This window comes from Triturus cristatus, chromosome 5_2 (assembly GCF_964204655.1).
Source record: "Triturus cristatus chromosome 5_2, aTriCri1.1, whole genome shotgun sequence".
In the NCBI taxonomy this organism is placed as follows: Eukaryota; Metazoa; Chordata; class Amphibia; order Caudata; family Salamandridae; genus Triturus; species Triturus cristatus.
Genome location: NC_140588.1, coordinates 252,632,758 through 252,655,640, shown reverse-complemented (window position 1 = coordinate 252,655,640; position 22,883 = coordinate 252,632,758).

Genomic DNA, 22,883 nt, shown 5'->3' with positions numbered 1-22,883 from the left:
ATAGTATCAGACACGAGGCTTGGGAGCATTCATACTACTGTTCGCCAACTGGAGTACCTTCCCATCATTTGGGATGCTGGCATTTTGTGCCCTCCCAATTTCAGGAGATCCTTGTTGCTTGACACTTGCACCATCATAATAGTACCTAGACTACAGTAGCAGCCTTTCATTCAAAGCAAGACTCACTAACCTCCACGTCTGTGCTCACTGGTCCTCTACAACAAACTCTTCTCTCTTATGAATGTGCACCCATAGAAGGCCGATGGCTCCATCACCTTACCATGTACATTAACTTTTCAGTGTGTATGCAGCCTCCGTGGCGTGCAGGCCTTCTTGAATTCCTTTTCAATATTGTCATCTCAAGCTATTCTCTTTGTGTGATCTACCACACGTAAACCTTCAGTTTACTGAGCCAGAATAGCCATCTCAAAACATATAACTTTTGACTATTATCTAATTTTGGATTTTATAGATGTCTTGACTGGGAATACCCACCTATATCCTATGTTCACAGTGACTACACTGAGATAATCAGTTACATTGCAAGGTAAGTGTAGGTAGAATTTACAGCAGTAATTATGTACTTACCTTGTGATGCATTGATAGGTGATGCTGTGGAAGCGATATTGTTTTAGATTGATGTTGTTAACCACAATATATGGCTATTTGCCCAGCATCGTCCACTGCATTTAAGCAGTGTAACTAAGGGAAAAATAAAAGGATAATAACTCACTGTTATTATAATTTTATTTGTTCCAGCTGCTTTGCGGGCTGGGGTGTTCTGCTCTCAGAGCAGGGCAGAGAGTGGAGTGATTTGCCCATGCCAAATGAGCATTAATATTTTCTAGGCAGGCTGCATTACAGCCTGGGTGGAGAACATGCCCAGGCCCCCAGTCTCCATCTGAGAATGAACCATGTCGCCCAGACCAATCACAATGTGAGTCCAAAGCGGAGGAGAGACTTTGGTGCCTTTTTTTTCATTTTATTATTTTACATTCCGCCCTGCCACCACTGATCCCTGCCGGAGGCCACTGCATTTAACCGTCCCCAGCACTGAGCAATGTAATCACGGACGAAGCACAACACTTAGGGAGATTTCAATTGTTTTGTTATTCTTTGATTCACATTGACATTTTTTTTTACCAATGAAAAAAACAGTATGTGTTAAACTGTGCACTAAGGACCAGTTTTACTAGCCTTTCACTTGCTATGCTGTGTTGCGTGAAAGGGGGAGAAAGTAGAAATTAGAGGTGGGCATAATTTGCTGTAGCGTGATTAAGCGACATGACAGCAAAGTGATTCAGAATTTTGTGTGGAGGGTAACCCAGCATTTAGAGATATTTGCGCCCTTGCATTAAAATGGACCCAAGGATGCCTCTGCGCTAAATGCAACAGAATACAACCAGCAACAGTCAGCAGCCACTCACGCTCACTAGGGGGCATGTTTACAAGCCCCCTTCGCCACCGGAGCATCACTTTTTTTTATGCTCCGATGGTGCAGCGTGCTGGCCCATATATACAAGGCAACACAAAGCCTCCCTGCGTGGCTTTACATGGCCTTGTAAATATGACCCCCTTCCACACACTACTCAGCAAGAAAGGGGCATACCATGGAGTTGCTGCAACACCCATGGATTCTGACGCATTCCCAGATTTACAAGTTTTCGAAAACATGGGATTGCGTCAGATTATAATGTCTCCCAGGGGAGGCATACAAATGGTGCATTCTGGAGAAATACCTTTATTTCTCCATGTTTTTTCCTCTTTCTGCAGCACACAAAGAAAGAGAAAAACACCTCTTGTGATTGTTTTTGAGAAAGAAGTTGTCCCTTCCTGCACAAAAACATCACCTTTACAGCGCAGACAAACTTGCATCCTGGTGCAAGGGTGTATACATTGGCGCATGGCAGCCCATTGTGCGTCATTGCCAGGGAAAAGGACAGGAATGCGCCATATCACATTCCTAGTCTTTTCTTTTGATGCAGGGAAGCACAGCCATCAGTGATTGTTTTTGTGCAGGAAGGTGTTCCTTCCTGCACAAAAACAATCCTCCCTGCAACGCAGGCACCCATGGTGGAAGGGTGCCTACATTAGCACTAGGCAGCCTATTGTGAGCCTGTGCAGAGGAAAGTTAAGAGATGTGTCGTATTGTAGAAAATACGATGCATTCTTGCATTTTCCTTATGACGCAGCTTGGTGCAGCAAGATGGGTTGCAGCGCCGCGTTGAGTCATTATCTTGTGAATGTGCCTCTAAACTTGTTGCTCCTGTCTCCTGCAGTAAACGCTTTATGTTAAACTACTCAAAATTACATGAATGGGAGTAAGTGCGTAATTTTCAGTAATTTCACGTCAAAAGAGTAAAGCAAGCCTACAAAAGTTACTCCAATTACTCTGACGTAATTAAAATTGCGCCCAGGCTTGGCAGAAAGAAAGAATTGGCACACTTATAGCTCTCTCATACCACTAACACTCTTCAGGCGGCCTAGCACTAATACATAGGCAAGGGTGCCTATGTTTTAGGCACTTTCGTTTTTTGCGCAGGTAGGGACACTTTTCAGCACAAAAACAATCCTAAGTGACTTATTCCTCTTTCTATGTCTGCAGCGGAATGCAGCATGCAAGGTAGCATGAAGCAACAATGAAACATAAAGATATTTCTCCTCATTACCCCATGGTCAGGTGGGTGCACCATTTTCACACAAACCCATGTTTAATGCCTTTAGTAAGCCTGGGCTTGCTTCAAAATTGATGGGTGGATGTATGGAAATGTCCATGCTCCACCCACGTAAAGCCTACATGACGTAGAGAAATGCAAAGCAGGGCATGGTGCTGTGTTACTTTTTTTTTTTCACAAAGCCATGCAAGGGGACACAAATAGGCCATTGTGTGGCTTTGTAAATCTCAACCAGCAGTTTCCATCATGGCTGCGCCAAAATACGTGGCGCAACCAGGATGCAAAATGTTACCTAGTCTGGGTCCAGCGTCATATTGTCGGTTCTTTTAACACATAGTAGACGTTTGGGTTTGCAACTTAATGTAATATCCAGAAACATCATTAAAGCTTACACTGGGTTAATGTATATGTTTATGTACGTGTATATGTATATGTATATCTTTAGGGATTTCTCGAGCAGGACCCCGAGCAGCCATTTACCTCTCCCTCTTACTTTCATCTCGTTTCAGACTGGTAGTTTGTGTTCACACCGCTGGTTTAATTGTGCTCCAGAGCTCTTTCTATTTAAATGAACAATTCAACTTAAACTGAAATAGGTATGTGTGACACATTGGTAACTTGTACTAAAGCTTTACAACTGGAGATATCCAATTATTCCCCAACCAGGGGTATTTTTATTCCATTAACTTTCAATTAACGTAAGAGATCGTTTTAATTAAAAGTCAGTTGAAATTATAGGCACGAGTTTTGCTTCCTCGTAAAAAGAGGATAGGCTGAGAAATCCCTATTTTAATTACTGTTGACATAAGAAAGGCCCTTTTTCTAAAATTAATTCGATGTTTAAAAAATAAGCAATGCTTTCAAACCAGTTTAATATATTGCTGCAATTTTGTATCTGCGAACAGTACATTTCATGTGTTACAGACAAACACAAAGATTAAACATGATCATTGGGGGGTGACAGCTAGGTGTCTATCATGGGAAAAGGAAACAGCGGGGAACAATTATAATTTCATTAGAATTTCCTCTGAAAGACTCGACTTTATTCATTGTGACCTTGTTCTCGAAAACGACTATTTAGCTATTTGTTCTACTGGTGTAAACAGTGAGCAAAGATACCACCGCTCCCCTCTGGCGCCCCCCACTGGCTTCTCCAGCTGCTGGTAGCTTTCCACCTACTTGCTGCACCAAAGTGGTGGAAGAGAAAATGCATTTCCATGGTGACGTAAAATGCCATTTTAAATTATCTGCCAGCGTGAGAGACACCTTTTTGTCGTTATTTTTTCTGTTAGAATATTGGTATTGAATCGTTCATAATGCTCCACAATAGGCCAAAAATAAAGAAATGTATGAACAGGTACACTCATACACAAATTATCGAGCTTGCCATTTAAATGTCATCTATTTTATCCTGAATCATAGAGCAGAAAATGAGCCTGCAAAGTTGTGCAAGATTTTCTAAATAATGCATCAGAATGTTGTTGGCTAAACTCAAGGACTTGTAGCGGGTCCTCTGCCTAGCTAGCAAGAGTAACCACGACTGCTGCAATTGCATCACCTTAAATATTATTGCTATGCACATGTAGTTTTCAAATGAAACAAATCAATTTTCATCCAAAAATAGTTTATTTAAAAATACACTCATTCGTCTTAGATAAAACCTCATTTAATACAAACAAATAAAGTAAAAGTGGATGCTCGTCAAATTAGCACCCGCTTTCAAACCACATCTCCCAATGACTCAGATCAATCTAATGATCTCTCTTTTCAGCCTGTCTTCCATTTTTTGCATGCTCAACCAAACAGACGTAGATGCTGTTTGGGAGATGTATACAGATCAACAAGAAGATTTACTTCAAAGTTAGGCTTTGTCTTGTACCGCACTTTCTTTAACCCATCTTCAGGACATAGGGTGAGACATGAAAATACAATGTTCACAAAAAAATGGTCGCAGTTTGCGCATCACTGTCTGGTTACCAATCTTTGATTTTACAATGCGATCTGTATACTAATAGGTCATGTCACAACATTTCCAGTCACATGGAGTTGAAGAATGATGTGCTAAAGGAATATTAATGAGGCAATCATTATTTGAGGCCTCCCGTGATTGGCTACAAACACAAGGATGGTGTATGCAGGGAACAGCAGACAACCACCCATGTGCTTGTATTCTAACAAGTCTGCATAAGTGTACAATCCAGCGACTTCTTTGTCTGGTGTATTCTGGACAAAACAAAAGTAGGTGTGCATCTGTTTCCTGGGCTGCTCCACAGGCCGGACATGCTGCGCTACTCAGTGTATGGGATTTCCATTTACAAGTGAAAGATGCGAGTGGCAGATTACCCAGCCTAAATTTTCTATACAAAGATCTGTTGAATGACGGGTTGATCTCAACCAGGTAGGTTTCAAACCTTGGCTCACATTTGTGGTTCAACAGGAAATCAGATAGACTGCCACTACTAGTGGATGCCAGTTCCTTCCTCCAATTATTAGTCCAGAAAGCATCTTTGATCCCTTATATGGAAGAAGCAGAGATGAGCTTTGAGCATTACCAAAGTTCAGAAATCCCCTGTGCAAAAAGAGATTGCTTAATATAGCTTAGCCACTGCAAAGTGTGAACACTCCTGGGGGTTAGGAGAATATCCTTTAATCCATTCCTAAAGCGTTCCAGCTCAGGAACCAGCCATAATCTCAGCCAATGAAAGATAAGTTTTAGTCTCATTGTGGCATCAGTTGGGCGGACATTTAGGTCCACTCTAAAGAGAATCCGAGGCATGCCTTGGGGGAGTCTAAGCTCTGACAAAAAAATAATGTTTTCAGCAGTCCCTAACACTTGCACATTGCTATGGCCCCAAAGTACAGAGCTGTAAGTAGTCACAGCCACAGCTTGGGCTCTCCAGATTGCCAATAGTGGGGATACTGGGTGGAAAGATGTTTTTGGCAAAATTCAATGTAGGTGCAGCCCTATGATTAAGAATTAGCCCACTCTTGACAATCTGGCTGTTTCATGAGCTGGTACTGGATAGACGTATATCCAGGTTGTCAAAATCTGACACTTGCTCCAAGTTAACTTCCCCTAGTCTGATTGTTCCACGGAATTGTTTGTGGTGATATAGAGCTGTAAATGTTGCTTTGTTAGTGTTATTGGCTAGCTCAATAAGGTGAAAAACAGGTTCAATCTTTCTAATAGTAGTTCCAAGCCTTTGGGGGGTTATGACACCAGGAGGGTATCATCGGCGAATAACAATACCGGAATCTTAACACCACCCAGGACCAGGAAGCCAATTGCACATCCCATTAGGAAGTCAATGTACCTATTTATAAAAAGTAAAAAGAGTTTTGGGGCAAATACACATCCATTCCTTACGCCCATGTCTACTGGGATGTGATCTGGTTATCGACCCTCTGGGCCCCATCTTACTTGGGCATAGTTTCCAGTGTGCAGTGGCACAATGATTTTGAGTAGCACGGGGATACCCATGTCCCTCAAAGCTGGCCAGGGTTTATCTCTGGAGGCCATATCGAAGGCAGACCTGAGGTCCGTGAATGCTCCTTCCTTTAAGATCAACGGTTTTCCACCTCAACATCAAAAAACCTAAAAACTTGGTCAATGGGACTTATTTCTGGGCAAAATCCTGCCTGGAAAGGGGTCAAATATTATCTTCCAACCAAGTATTTAAATGGCCCAGGACTTTTTTGCAAAAGATCTTCTGGGATATATCAAGCTTATTGGGCGATAGTTTTCTGGAACCGAATCTGGGATAGGTGCACCTGCTGCAATGGCATTGCCATATATAATTTAAGTATGGTGACCAGATCTCTGGTGCAGATTTAAACAAATCCCCAGCGATCATGTCCGGCCCAGGGGCTTTTCTAACTTTCAGTTCAGTGATAGCCTGCTGTGTCTCAGCCAAGGCGAATACCGATTTGTTGTTTGGGGACTCCTGCTGGGGCCTTGGGGGGGTCTCGGCCCATGCTACGTTGGACCTTAGATGGCAGCACCTGGGCAGGCAGATCCTGCTCTATGTTGGTAAGTTTACCCTTGCCATAAGAGGATTGAAAATGTACCACCCAGTCCATGGGTAAGATGTTGGCTTCAGGTCTCATTGTTTCTGACTTGCTTCCATGGCTATATATATGCCAGAATGTGGCTTGGTTTTTACTTGGAATGGTTTCTAAGATGCCCACCCGCCCCATATTTGAGAATCCCAGGTTCCCTTGGTGTTTTTAAGGAATGCTTTATCCCTGGTCCTTGCTTTCTAGATTAGGGATTATTGGCCATTTTTGATAGATTTAACCAGGGAGGTTTGGGCCTCTCTGCACTCTTTGTTATAACAGGAGTGATTATTAATATACGTGCAGTTGGTATTTGCTATAGTTTTAGCAAAGCATGTGCTCCTGGGAGTGGTGAAACAATCGCCATGGAGCTTTATTACATCCAGGGGGTTATGGTTGTGGTCGCTCATTGATGCTAAAAAATATATATTTGACTTAGAGCGTCAGGATATGAAGCAATACTGTCCCATCTTACATTTCTCCTGTTGTTGGTGACAGCCAGGGTCCCTTTGGCCAAATCTTTAGCCAGATATGCGGAAACAAGTTTGCCCTCAAGAGTTAAGAGCAGAGGAAAGTGGTCAGTTTCATACCTGTTCTTGACCCTCATGTAGATCAGCGCAGGTCACGAACAGAGGTCTAAGAAACAATAGTTGATGTTACTTCCATTATGTCCCCTTCTAAATGTGGGCTTCTTCTTTAAATATGAAGGGGTGTGGACATTACAAGTTCTCAGTTGACATGATAGAGAGATCTGTCAGTTGTAGAGCAACCTTAGAGGTGGTTGGGATAAAAGCTCTTTGCTGCGGGGGAATACCATGGCGGCCATCTTCATTGCTACCTATATCTCTAATTAGAATTGAGGGTTAGAAAAATACGTTACAATCGCCCCCAATTATAATAGCGGTATCTCTGTTAGAGACATATGGGCATTCTCTCATGTTAATTATAGCCTCTGCTGCTGCGGGGGTTTCCTGCTATACACATTATACAAAAATTGCATTGCATTGCACCCGAACTACAACGCACCATCAACACCACCTTCAAAACAGGCACCTTCCCAGACAACTGGAAGCGCGCAGAAGTCAGACCCCTGCACAAGAAGCCCACAGCTGACCCCACCGACCTCAATAACTATTGGGCCATCTTGCTCCTCCCCTCTGCAGCTAAAGTTGCAGAGAAGACAGTCAACAGGAAACTGACACGATTCATTGAAGAGAACGCCATCCTCGACCCATCCCAATGCGGATTCCGAAGCAACCACAGCACAGAGACCGCCCTACTCACCGCCACAGACGACATCCACACCCTCCTGGACCAAAGCCACTTGGCAGCCCTCATCCTACTCGATGTATCAGCGGCCTTGGATACCATCTCCCACCACACACTAGTTGCTAGACTACACAACGCAGGCATACAAGGAACAGCCCTGGACTGGATCCGATCATTCCTCACCAGAAGAAGCCAAAGGATCAGACTCCCACCCTTCCTCTCTGACCCCACGAAAATCACCTGCAGAGTCCCACAGGGGTCATCACTGAGCCCCACCCTCTTCAACATCTACATGGCCCCCCTGGCAGCCAGCATCCGACAACACGGCCTCAACATCGTATCCCACACCAACGACACCCAGCTCATCCTCTCCCTCACCAAAGACCCCACCACTGTCAAACTCAACATCCAGAAAGGAATGCAAGACGTCGCAGTCTGGATGACCAACAGCTGCCTGAAGCTAAACGCCGAGAAGACTGAAGTCCTCATCCTCGGTACCACCCCTTCTGCATGGGACATCACCCCCACTGACCACGCCAAGAATCTCGGCATCGTACCCGACTCATCACTCACCATGAACCGACAGGTCAATGCCGTCACCGCCAGCTGCTTCAACACCCTCCGCATCCTCCGCAAGATCTTCAAGTGGATACCCCCTGAGTCAAGGAAGACAGACACGCATGCACTCATCACCAGCAGACTGGACTATGGAAACGCACTCTACGCCGGCATCAACAAGTCCCTACTCTGCAAACTCCAGACAATACAGAACACCGCCGCAAGACTAGTCCTCCGCATCCCCCGACACGAACATATCAGCCAACATATACAAAGTCTCCACTGGCTCCCCATGGAGAAAAGAGTCACTTTCAAAATCCTCACTCACGCCTACAAATGCCTGCACAACAACGGACCCAAATACCTCAATGACAGAATCAACTTCCACGTACCCAAAAGAAACCTCTGATCTTCCAACCTCGCACTGGCCGAAACCCCAGGCCTCCACAGAGCCAGAGCAGGCGGAAGATCCTTCTCTCATATTGCAGCCAAGAACTGGAATGAGCTACCGGCAGACATCAGACACGCCTCCTCCCTGAACACCTTCAGGAAGACCCTCAAGACCTGGCTCTTCGGCTAAAGAGATCTGGTGAACACCCCCCTCAGCGCCTTGAGACCCTCATGGGTGAGTAGTGCGCTTACAATTCCCTGATTGATTGATTGACAAAAATAGATTTTTGCCATTCCACATCCCTAGTTGTAGCCCCATGATATCGTTGTTGTTGCTGCTTAATTGTTTCACCTGGCATCCCAACCTAATACTGACCCATATTGTGAGGCTAGGTGATTTGAGTCCTTTTAGGAAATCACTTTTTTTGAGGTTCATGAGTTTGAGTAATGCTTTCAAAGAAATTCCGAAGTCGTAGGTTACGCATCAGTTTGAAAAAACTGATTTCAAGTTCCAAGGTGTTGGTATGACAAGTAGGTACAAAAGATGTTCCTTTTTGTAAAGTTTTAGTTTCCATGGGATTCAGTGTATGAGAAGATATATTGATTACGAGGTTGTTGTCATCTAAAGTCTCTTGCCCCCTCTCTGGCGTTTGCCGGTGGTTGGAAGGGTCTTCGGTTCGGGTGGTTCCTTGTCTTTTTCTTTGACTCCTCCTGGGTCGTCTTTGTCCCCGGTGTCTTCAAAAAAAGAAGCAGAAGTTCCGGGGGTTGGTACATCCAGGTGAATTGTTGACGGAGGCGGTCGCATAGACGGTTGATCAGATGGTCTGGTTCTGGTCTCACTTCCAGACGAGAAGGTATCTGTTTCAGTGTTGTGAGATGGTCGATTCTGTCTTCGTCTTGCGTATACTTCGGCCCATGTGTACACTTCTCCTAGTTTGTAATCAATTGTATCGCGTTTATATTTGCGAATTTTCCTCTCGTTGATTTCCACAGAATATTTGTCAAGCTGTGTGTTGATGTCTTCCAACATTTTGGTGAAATCATTGGGATCCATCATGTTGGTGAGTTCAGTTTTAATTGTTGAAATATCCTTGGAAAGATCTTCCAAAACCTTTGAAAGTTCCTCAATGATTAACAAGATAAGGTCCAGGGAGCACTTGTTTAAAATGGCGTACCATCTTTCAACAAATTTGGGACTGTGTCTACAGAGGAGAGGTTTCAGAGCAATCCGCAATCCTCTGGGAATTCTCTGTGCACGATGGTATTTGATGAGGGTAGACGCGTGTAATCTTTGATTGATTTCTCGCCTTGATAGGTATAATAGTTGTCTGATGTTGCTGTCTTTGTTTTTGGTGCTTAGTAAAGGTGAAGTTTCTTCCTGAATCAATGCATAAATTTAAGAGACATCTTCATCAACAAAAGCAAAGGTGTCTGCTCGTAGTTCAGTCATATTTGAAATGTCGTCAAAAGCCATGCTGGCTGTGCGCAGGGGGACGTCTCCTACCCTCAGGATACGCTTTCTTTGTTCATTTGCTTTGACACTCTGGATCAGAGAGTGATACCCCAGCAGCACGCCACAACCTCACAAACTGTTTTAACTTCGGTTAGTGCGCTTATCTATATCCTGTCCATATTGTGAGGCCCCCAGAGGCTCTGACTGAATGAGACTTCTGCTCTGGGAATCAAAAAACATTTGAAACCATGCCTGTCAGAAGCCGTTAAGTCCCAAGTCTCATGGAACATGATATCAGCCTTGTCGAGGAAGACCCCCCAATAAATTTGAGACAGTTTGCATTTTAGGCCAGCAGCATTCCAAGATACTATCATCAGGTTGTGGGCCCCCTGCTGATTAGGTGATTGAGCTCCCTCGCTGAGTGGGGTTGATGTTGACGATAGTCCAGCATGAGGAGCACCCGAGGATGCCACACCCATGCCTGGGTCAGAGAGAGAAAGTGTTACAGGCTGCGACACTTCATTTTGCGGGTCAATTGAAGGTGATACTTTGGGACCCAGTTAGTCTAACCCATCAAGATTACTTAAGGCAGAAATCCTATTACTCCATACAAGCTGTGACATCAAATTGCACTGGTTGTGAGAGCTCAAATGGGTATCTGGTACATTGGGTTTGTAAAAGTACCCTAGTGGGAGCAGACATATGTTGGTGTTGATTTGGCCAGAAGTCTCCTGCAATCTCAACAAATTTCTTACAGACAGGGATCTGCAACGATTCAGCACAATGCAATCCCCCTCTATGTCATTCTTTGACCGGACCACCCAGCCCACCCTTCGCACCATCATAATCTAATTTATATTTGCGGGGTTGAAATGTTTGTGCTTGGTAAGCCAGTCCACGCTTTTGTTTCGTAGCTCGACCCAAGATTCACGCTGTGATTCCTTTAGTGGAGGAACTCCAGCCAGGATTAAGACATAGGGGCAGGAGGCCGGGGGCAGCTTCAGTCTGTCTTTGTGTGGATTAGAGTGGGGTCCAGAATACATTGGCTTGGCTGTGGCAGACTCTGACAAGCCTGGGTTTTGTGTGGCCATATGACCCAAATATGAGGTACTACACTCTGTCACCTGGGGGCCCCGTTTGCTGATTTCCTTCTAGGCCTCCGAGGAACCATCAGAGTCTGCAATTCTGATACTTGCTGCATTTCAATTTATGGTACCCACCCTGCTACGACTGTCAGGATTAACATCATTGGTTGTGACTGGTGGAGTCGTCAGAGCATCCTCATAAGCAATCATCTTTATAGAGATGGTTGTCAATCTACTTTCAATACCGCTTAGCTGCTCCCTGATCGGTTTGATTTTATCCTCTCGAATAGTACAAAGTTTCTCACACAGCATGTTGAAACTAAACAGATCAGGATTCTCTGAAAAGGGTGTCTGAGTTGGTTCGACATGGCCTGGATTTCGTATCACAGCTGGAGGGAGAGCAGGATGGAGTGGGTAATCCAGAGTTTGGAGTTTTGGGGATTTTTGCAGTTTTTGTGGGGCTTGCCTAGCTGATCTATGCTTGAGACCTGGTTTTACGGTGCTGGTTGATGATGGACTTGGTTTTGTTTTCCTTTTCTTTTTTACTGCCTGCTCACATGAGCTGTGGCAAGGGATCTGACTGAGGCTGTGGCTAAGGCTGGGGGAGGTGCCGGACCATGGGTCTGGTATAACTCCCGTTGGGCTGGGGAGTCTGGATAGAATGGATACTAATTCTTCTTCCATCTCTCCCCCTAGCCCAGATACGAGTGCCATGGGGGGCAATGTTCTACCAGGTACTGTCTCATGAGGGGCAGGTTTTGCAGGCTGCAAGGGGCTCGGCTGTAGAATACGAACGATTGGGCCTTCAAACCCAAGAGACAACTGTCTCTCCACCAAATAGACCTCCATGGACACCACACTGACAGCCTGCACTTGAAATTACTCTAGGATGGTACCAGATTAGGGCCAGGTTTGGGGCTAATTATAGCGACATCCTTTCCATTTGTTAACTTGCATTTGCCCATTCAGTAGAGGGGATGCCCTAGAGTGGTTAGTGAGTTGAAGAGAAATTGGAGGATATGAGTAAATCTGACAGCGATGGCCCAGAAGAAAGACAAAAAAAATCAAGACCAAAATCTAAGTAAAAAAGATCAAATATGCTTTTTTGCAAAGATAAAATGAACTATCTGGAACTTACTGCCACCCCTAGTGCTGCTGATGACTCTGCCTTACACATCACACGCTTGAATTAAATGATTGAAAGGCTGGAAATGGACCACATGCTGAGAGTCTCTGGAGTCTGCACTCTAGGCCCATGCTAAGGCACTCTGGACTGGTCCAGAAAATTTTGACAGAGCTTTAAATTCTGAGAGACCACGTTCCATTGACTCCAAATCCAATTCCTGGCAACCGACTCTGTCTGAAACAATCCTAGGTCTCTGAGCAACCTCCTACCAGGTCATCAGGTCACCAGCTGAGGGGGCACTAAGCAGACACCTGATGGTGATCACCTCCCTGCCCTGCTGTACACCTGAGCCAACTCACCTTCTCAAGGAGGCCAGACATAGTGACAATTGCGGGCCACCGGTGGTGAAAGCTGTACTCAGGGCTCTGGATGGGAGAAATGGCATAAGAGCCCCCCGTCACAGGCCTTTACAGCCTTCAGAGCAGTGGCATATGCGGTGAAGCATCAGATGCCAGATGTCCGGGCGATCCCAACCATCGGTTTACCTTTCCCCCCCATGGGCTTACTTCTCCCTTCTCCTTGGCGCAGTGTACTTGGGGAAAGAAAAGCAGCAAGTGGCAGAGCAGAAAACGTGGACAGGGTAGACATAATCAAAGCAGCAGCACTGCTGAGAGACTTCCTGGTTCCCTTTGACTCCTCCGGCTCATCCAGTGTGTGACGTAGGTGTGTGGGCGGGCACAAGTGCTGCTATGGGGGTGGAGGTATCACAAAGTTCCAAAATGGATAAGGAATAAGTAACGATTATGCAACTAAATGGGATACATGCTGTCAGAATTAGAAAGATAAATGGCAAGGTCCAATTGCTGATATTCAAACTTGTATCACCCATGTTTCATGTATAACTCTGTAGTCACAAGTAACTTTCTAATCTTGCTTGCCACCATATCCAATTTCATGATCTAATATAGTTGCCTCAGCTCCCAGGCAGCTGAGACAAATTTTTATGGTATGGAATCTGCATGAAGATGATGGGATTATAGTGTTCGCGCCACCTGACATTATGCTTTTTAATAGTTTTTCTTATACCACAGTCATATTCATTTGTCCTTGATGTTTCACAATTGAATTTTACTTTGATATGTGGTACTAGAGTTTTGAAAGAAGCATAATTGTATTGCCTTTTAAAGTGAGCACCCTTGCTCTTCTCTTCTTTTGAATCCTATGATTGCAAGACATACATTTTTATTGGTGAAAGATTCATGATTTAGGCCATGTTTACTGGAATCCGCTAAGTACTTGACAGAAAGGCATGTCCATGTCTGCAGGATGTTCCTTTTGGAGAAGGTGGGCTCTGCAGTATGAATGGTATTTATCATAGAATGTCAATTGGGCCCAATTGCATTCTCAAAGGTTTCATCTCTAACCACTTTTCTAAAACAATAAAAAAAACAAGTAAAAGTTCTTAAGTCTCAAGACAATGAATCATTATGGTCCCTAGAAAGAATGAGAGATATCGCCAAGACAATTTTAAGAATATGTATGGGCACTTTCTGAACATTAAATATAATTGCCTACACTAGCAAAATGATGCTCAGTGGCTCTCTTGTCTCAACACAATTCAGTGTTGCATCCCTGTAGCTCTCATAAATTCTAGTCTTAACTCACAGTTTGAATCTGCAGTGTCATTTCCATGTAGGTTTGGGCTTATCTACTTGTGCATAATTATTCTCATAACTGCTTTTTCTCCCAAAACACTTCCGAATTAGTGTGTCATATATATCAGGATCACCAAGGGTGTGTATACGCGTTGCTTTTAACCCCTTCCCCGCTCATGACGGAACCACTCCGTCATGAGCCACGGTTGCGCTGTGCTCATGACGGAGTGGTTCCGTCATGCTGTGGCCGTTGGCGGCCGCTCCGCCCACGCGGCGCTAATTCCCCGCCTGTGCGGGCGATTAGCGCAGTGGGCGGAGACGTGACGGAACCACTCCGTCATGAGCACAGCTCAACCGTGGCTCGTGACGGAGTGGTTCCGTCACGAGCACAGCGCCACCGCGCTGCCCCCAAACCCCCCCCAGCGCTGCGGCGGAATTCCTGCCGCAGCCAAGGGGTTAAAGCAAATAGGCTCTGTCTACCATATAAAAGCATATGTCCAGCACCTTAATATCCAACAATTTAAACGTCTCTTGATTCTTCACTGTCAATATCTTGGACAATTCACTTGTTTCAATATTTCAGTCTCATTGTGGAAATAACTATAGGTGTTTGATGGTGTATATTATTTTCAGTTGTTATTTTCATTTAATCAGTAGAATTTAACTTTTTTGACTAGCCACATACAAATGGGTCACTGGTGGACCTGGTGCCCTAAAACAAATATTGAATTTATTAAACTTTTCAATGCATAAACCCTCACAGGAGTAAGGACCCCAGTGTTTATGATAATGTCAAAGGAACTACATTTAGGAGGCTTTACATCCTGCCAATGTTTGGACCTACTTACCAGAGAGTGAATGGGCCTACAAGCCCCTCGAAGAATGCTAATGTATGACAAAGACAGTATGAAGACTGAAGCATCAACCTCATACCCTTGTTGTTTTGTTAGGGGGGCATTGTATCATTCATGTACCCCCTAACGAGGGGCCAAGGGATTCTTAACTGATGGAATATCTGATATCACTCTACATCCACTGGTTGTCAGTAGAGGAACTTACTATTCACGACTGATGCTCAAATCAAGCAATTTTTGAATACCTTTTTATTACCAAAAAAGGATGTAAAGTCAACTACTTCAAAGCACTGCTCCCTGTCTCGCATCCATGTGCCAATGTCTTGCAACAAAAGCCCAGTAATGTCTAAAAAAGATCTCAGTACTAACTACAGAAAAGTACTTCAGCCAAAGAAAGGATCCTATAATATTCAAGTAGGCAAATCATGACGAATATTCATTATCTCGCAAGTTACTTCTCAGTTTTGCCGTTTGTATACATAGTTTCCCTTGAGACCGACTCAGGGCATTTCTATAAACTTAGGGGCTTATTTGCAACCCCCTTGCGCCACTTTTGCGTCACTTTCCCCATGTTAAAAGTGACGCAAAAGTGGCGCATGGGGCTTGTAAATAAGCCCCTTAAAGTCCTCATTTACTTCAGGAGATCACATCTAATATTGACATTGTTGCACCTAACTTATGGATGCTAGGACTAAATGTAAATAAGTCTCTCCTTGTCTGTCTAGACCACATCAATGAGAGGTAAAAGGGAAAAAACTAGTGGTACGCGCTCACTTCAGAAATTGGACCGTATATGGAACAGATTTGTTTGATTCTAAATACTAGATTATTATTTAAACTGGTTTCTTTTTCTTTATCACAATTGGCCTTTTGCATATCTTCCCCCTTTCTACTGCTATAGAGATTGTAATGTATAAGTGCAATGTACGTGTATGCATTATTATTTTTTTCTTGTTACTTAATTTGTAGGTTTTTTTCTCTTTCCTATCCTTTGGATAAAACTAATAAAAAAAGAAAAACAAAGAGGTAAAAGGAAAAACAAATATCTGCATATTGAATAGATGTTAATAGCAGCATCTCAATAGTTTTGTCTCTCACACTAGTGACCAGTCAGTAGACCTCTAAAACCCATCCAAATAGGGACATGTTTTCATAATTACTGGCAAAATTATTGGCCATCCAATCAGTAAATAGTGTCCAAGGAGCAAACATTACACTTTTCTGGAAGCAGGTACTAAAGTCTCCTCAAATCTTTAGGCACTCTAGCACAATTGAAATCTATGTCTATAGTGGCCTCAGTAGACCAAAGAAAGGGCTGACTTGTCTTTCAACATTGTAAAATAAACACCTAGGCAATCTAAACACAAAACGATATAATATTCAATAGAAAGACATGAATGTTATAGAAGGAGACACAACATACGAGATATTATAAAAAATATATATGTAATTTATTATATTTAAATATAGCAATGATAAAGGTAAATTGATGATGAAGGACTATATGATTTGGAAATGTGATTCAAATAGAAATTGGATGAAATAGACAAAGCATGATACAATATGCAACAAATCACATTTGTAGTCGATCAAATAACAAAATATAAGTACAGAAACATAAAAATAGGAGTGGCGAAGACCGAGATGTTCTCAACGCGCGTTTCGACGCTAGCAAAGCGTCTTCATCAGGAGAGCCACAGTATCTTTGAATCCTATAAACATACAAAATATACAATGTAAAGCACAACACACTATATATATGTATTTTTTTCAAATAGTAAAACAGTTTTATTCAAATGATTATCGTTTTTTGTTCATTTTCTAAACGCTTATTTCTTAAAAACGTGGTGCTCCTTCACATGAGTGTAATGTCAATAACAACAAAAGTGCTGTCACACACCAGTCCATAGTGGGAATACCAGATAAAAAAAAAAAAAAAAAAGAAGAAAGAAATGCCCTAGGAGTACTACTAGTCCCTGCAGGGGGTCCCTATTTTTGAACATGACTTGTCTTTCAAACCATTTAAAATTCTATCCGCCCAACTATCATAACTGCTATATACATATTTCAGCATACTTACAGAACTTGCTATCCCAATGCATAAAACATATTGTCAAAGCTTTATTGTTGATCCTCAATGATGATTAAGCTAAGAATCCAACTGCATAAGACTTGAAGACTAGTTGGAGTCATTTGCTTGTAATGAAAAACTAGATGAAACTGTTATAGATCAAAGTGGCATATATTCACTCAAAGATGCACTGGACTCAAGGGTTGGCTCAGTACTCAAACAATGGCATCTAAATCCCACATTTGGCTTAGCTTATTTTAAGGGTAAGCACTGTGTCAATTATTTTCAGACCCGATTTGTCTTTTTCTGTGAAATAAACCATCAGTTCACTCACCATAAATACCTAGAGAACTCCAGCACCGATGCTGCCCTGCCTAGCAGTGCCTTATCATGCAATGCATCCGTGAATGAAAAAAGCCTACCTGTATCATCAGTTTAGACCAATGCTTCTCAAACTTTTAGAATCATGGGCCACTTTTTACAACAACAGCATTTCGTCACCCGCCTAGTTTACTGGACATGAGGTGGAAGTGAGAGATGTTTGAAAACACCAATCCCCATGTTAAACAAATAACAAGCAATTTGTCACAAGACATAGCTTGACATATGACCCTTGTCTTTCAAGCGCAGCAAATGTGACAAGATAAATAAAGAATTAAAGGCATCTTTATTTAGTGCTTGGGCGTTCAAGAACCACCAAATATGGTCTTGAGACCCACCCACTGTTTGGGAAACTCTGGTTTAGACACTTCTATTGAACAGTCTACCTCCGCCCTATAGAGACTTCTTCATAATATAGCTGCAAGAATATGTGTCTCCTGTCAATATTACCCACTAAGGATACAGCTGTGGGATCTGGTGTAAAAAATGAGAGTCCTTGCCCCATTTTCAAGAACTTATTGAAGTAAGGTGAACTGCCCGCGTAAACTCAAGAGCAAACCCCTACCATACCAGAAACCAAATATTCCTTCTTCTTCTTCTCTAAATACCACACTGGTGGCACCATTCTTCCATATCTCTGACAGGACTGGTGACAATGATGACTGAACAATGGCATCTTTGAAATAAGATAAAGTATTTCCTGGAATATTGTTCCTCGCACGATCAAGTGAAGCTCTAAATTCCACATTGGCCTTCATATATAGTAGCACTAAAGTCTTAAGAAATTAAAACCTCCTGCTGGCCTTCTGATCGCCAAGACCCTCGACTACCATAACATTGTGGGACCGGAATACTCGACGCCTGTCCAGCATCTGTTGATGTGCCCAGCAACACATATCCATTTACAAGGGAATGGTTCTTCCTTCCTAGACCACAGAAGGGTTCTGGTGTCTGCCTGTTACATCAACGTGTCCATTACTAACCAGGGTCTGCACTCACACATGTATGAAACCCAAACCATTGCATCTAGGCGTGACCACAAGTGATCATATGTACTCACTCTTCCATTTCTGAAGCACAGTGAAACCCTCACATTTAGATGGGAGTGAAGGGACAAAATGCATCTCTGTGTCAAACCCCCTCCTAAAATCCAGTGGGAGAACAGCACTCTTTCTGTGCAATCTAATGTCCAAAATCCCATGTGTCACTGCTAGAACCAGTAGAAACCAACGGTCACTGGTTAACTGGAATCCCCAGCAAGATGTTTTCCATCCATCTTTAAGAAATCAGGGCCATATGTATCAACTATTTCTACATAGACTCAGAATGGGTGAAACCATATGATACATCAGGCCTAACATTATGAATATGATTCTTAAATGTGAATATGAGATCTGAAGCTAACCAAAACAGTCCAGTCTAGAAGTTAGCATGCACATATTGAAAGCTAGAGGCTGCCTGCGTGTGAGCAGGGAAGGGATGAATATTGCAATTTAGGGGAATATCAGCAAGGGCCGGCGATAATTATCACTCAGCGCTCTTAGCGTGAGGATAATTATCGCCGGCCAACTCTGAATTTTATCGCGGAGATAGCGTGCTATTAGCAACGTTTATCTCCAAAGCAATAAAATTCAGAGCGCAAGATGCAAATTGTGAGATTATCGCAGGAAATACAGCGATAATCCCACAAGGTTTGGCGATAGCTTGCTGATAGGGATAGACATACTTAGCCATGATATCCACCTTACTTAGGTTATCTTGGCTAAGTCAGAAAAATACCAGACGTAAAAAAGCAGCGTTAACCGCGGTTAGCGCTGCTTTTTTAAAAATCTCTAACAGGGTTAGCGATATCCTTGATAATAGGAAAAATGTCGCTTAGCGACATTTCTCCTATTATTTTGCTCTGGAACGCCCCCTTTGCATCTCATTAAAGATGCAAGGGGAAGCGTAGAGTAAAAGGGTGCTAACATGCAAATTTGCATGTTAGGACCCTGTTGCTGATAGGGCGCTAGTTTTATCTCTGCTTTTTTGGCTTTTAAAGCCAAAAAAGCAGAGATAATGCCCTTGTTGATATGCCCCAAAGAGGGAATTAACAATCTTCTGAATTTGCAGAAAATGCATTAAAACAATAGCAACTTCAATAAGTCACATAAGAGAGCCAAAACTATTTTATATTAACAGTAATGTGGGACTGCATTTACAGCATCAAAGCAGTTGAGCTCACAGACATTAGGAGGAAATGAATTCGGGAAGGTAGATTTGATTTTGCACTCAAGAATGCTGATGAAAAAAGTAATCAACTGTTCAACAATATATAGTGAGCGCTTCATTGCTCGGTTGGAAGCGTCTCTTTTTCTATTTTGCAGAAACCCAGATGGCGCCTTTTAATATTCTGGCTTCTCCGTCTCCCCCTCCTACATCATCAATCAGGTTTGCATGTAATTAGATACAATTATCAGCAGAAAATGCCATTTCTCTTTCAACAGCACGTTATGGCCTCCGTGTACATCAGGCTAATATTTCTCTGAAACAAATGACGCACATAAAAAAAGCGAAACAACAAGGCCGTTTTACACGCATCTTGTGTTACCGAAGCCAGTGTGATAATCAGTGTCTTTGAGGTGCCGATAATGGAAAACACACGGGAGCGTTTCCGGAACTACTCAGCGTAATGCGTTTCTGCAACTCATTAATTATGTATTCATGTTTATCTTATTTTGAAACTACCAAGGATACATAGGAGGCCCAAAATCACAAAATTATCGTTTTAACCTATTACCGCTATTGTAATGTGTATTATCTGGAGGAGGGGGCGGGTATACTGAGCGGAATACTTACTGTAACACACGGTGATTACACTGGAGCGTTGCCTACAATGTAGGGGCATATTTACAAGTGAATGGCAGAGCGTGGCGGTAAGCAAACATTGCTAATGCTACACTCCGCCATTCTGAATATGTAGGGATGAGTGGTATTCACAAGAATGCGGTGCACCCTTGTGTTTCACCTAGCGCTGGTGCTAAATCTAGCTGCCCATCGCCAACGCAGGCACCCCTGCACCATAGTGAAAGGGTGTCTGCGTTGGCAAGAATGATTGTTTATGTGCAGGAAGGTGTCGCTTCCTGCACTTAAACAATCCAGAATGGTGAATTGTTACTTCAATGTGTGCTGCTTTATGCAGCACACATAGAAGTTCCAAATCGTCATTTTTAAAATGATTGTTCATGTCAGGAAGGGACACCTTCCTGCACATGTACAATCAGTCATGGTGATTTGCTGTTTCTATATGTTCTGCACAATCCAGCACACATAGAAACAGCAAAAACAAGGAGAAATTCAGCATTTCCACACTTTTAGCCATATTAAGACCAGGTTTACCCTACTCTTAATTTTGGTGCGGCCTCCTATTTACACCACCTTTGTAACTAGGGCCAGTTTCAAAATCAATGGGTGTTGCAGCGCAATGCCCACCACAAAAACCCATTGCATTCACTGCAGAATGCAGCACACATAGAAAGAGCAAACATCGAGGAGAAATAAAAGTATTTCTGATGCATTCCTAGTTTTAAGACACTTTGTAAATCTGGGAATGTGTCAGGTTCCATGGATGTTGTGTCGGAAAACCCACAGCAACACCCATGGAACACCCCTTTCACGCAGAATAATGCATGAAAGGGGCCATATTTACAAGGCTGTGAAAAGTCACACAGGGTGAATTTATGTGGCCTTGTAAATAAGGGCAGGCACACTGCACTGCCGGTGCATCTGAAAAAGTGACGCACTGGTGGCTCAATGGGCTTGTAAATGAGGCCCTAGGTTTATAATATAGGGTTGCATGGAGATGCAAATTTTGCACAACGTCTGTGATACAAATGCAGATTAGGTTTGTTCTGCAACGTATGTACTAAGACATGACATTGTTAAAATGCATTTAGTAGGATTTGCAGACTCACTGCACATTAATGCTACTTAGTCCCTTTGAGACAGACCCCAACCGCCTAGTAATTCAGAGATGGCAGCCTGCGAGTTACAACAGATCTACATCACTGCATTCATATTTATACAATACCACATGGTAGCTCCAATCCCTGAATAATGACCTGCACATATATCAACTCCGCAATATCTTCTACAAGCATATTAAGTGAGAATTCATAGGCCAAGATTTACAAAGGTTTTATGTCAGGTTTCTATTACTTTGTTAACACAAACGTGACTCAAAACCTTTTGGTGGGATTTACAGACCAACACAAATTAGTGTTTGTGTTTGTTCGGAAGGAAAAGTAACGCAATCCTGTGTGAAGCTAGGGGGTTACATGGGTGAGACATTGATTTTTCCATGCCACCGCCCATGCTTTTTGACACAAAACCTTTTTTTTTTAAATATGTCTTTATTAAGGTTTCATTATGCAGTCTTTACACAAAAGGATATTTTTCATTCGACCATATCACTGTTCTTTGGTACTTTGCATCAATGACGGCAAATTCCCAACTTCCCACCATCGCTCCCCCCCGAAGCTGTCATATGAAGAAATGGTCTTAGATTCCCATTATTCTTTCCCTCTATATCCTTCTTCTTCTGTGTTTTGTTTTATTTCCCTTGTATGTGGTGTATATGGGAAAACTAGAGCCCCCATCATGGGTTGTTTTGTTATTCCATCTATCAATCTGAAGTGTTTCTAATCTTACTCCCACCATTTCTCGCATCCCCTCTCTCCAGAGTCTTCAAATTGACAGGGTGCTGGACCCAAGGATCTGGCTGGGTCCAACAAGTCACTCATCATTGTCCCCCATGCAAGCAGTATCTCTCATAGCCTGTTGTCTGTTCTTGCCTTTTCTAAGTGTTCCACCTCTACCCCAGCCCACTCCCTCAGGTCTTTCTCCTATTTCTCCCTAGTCGGGGGCCTATCGCTGATCCAATGGATCGCTATGCAGCGTTTTGCAACTATGAGACCCAGCGCTGCAAAACATCTGCTTAGTTTGCACTTTGGGCCATCGGGTAATAGGCCCATCAAGCACTGAATAATCTTGAATGGTTCTTTCCAGCCCGTAGCCCGCTTATTCTGTGTTAGTATTTTTCCCCAGAAGGTAGCTATTGGCAGGCAGTACCAGAGAATGTGCAAGTAATCAGCCTCAATGATGGAGTTGTGTGCTCTGAGAGAATGCTCAATTTATCCTCATGCAGACTGCTGCCAATGATATACAGTATCCTTACTAGGAGTGAACTCCGCCTGGTACCCAACACAAGTGACTTTTGATATTTTATACTATCAGACAATTCATATTTATATCCTGTTAAGGGTGTAAAAA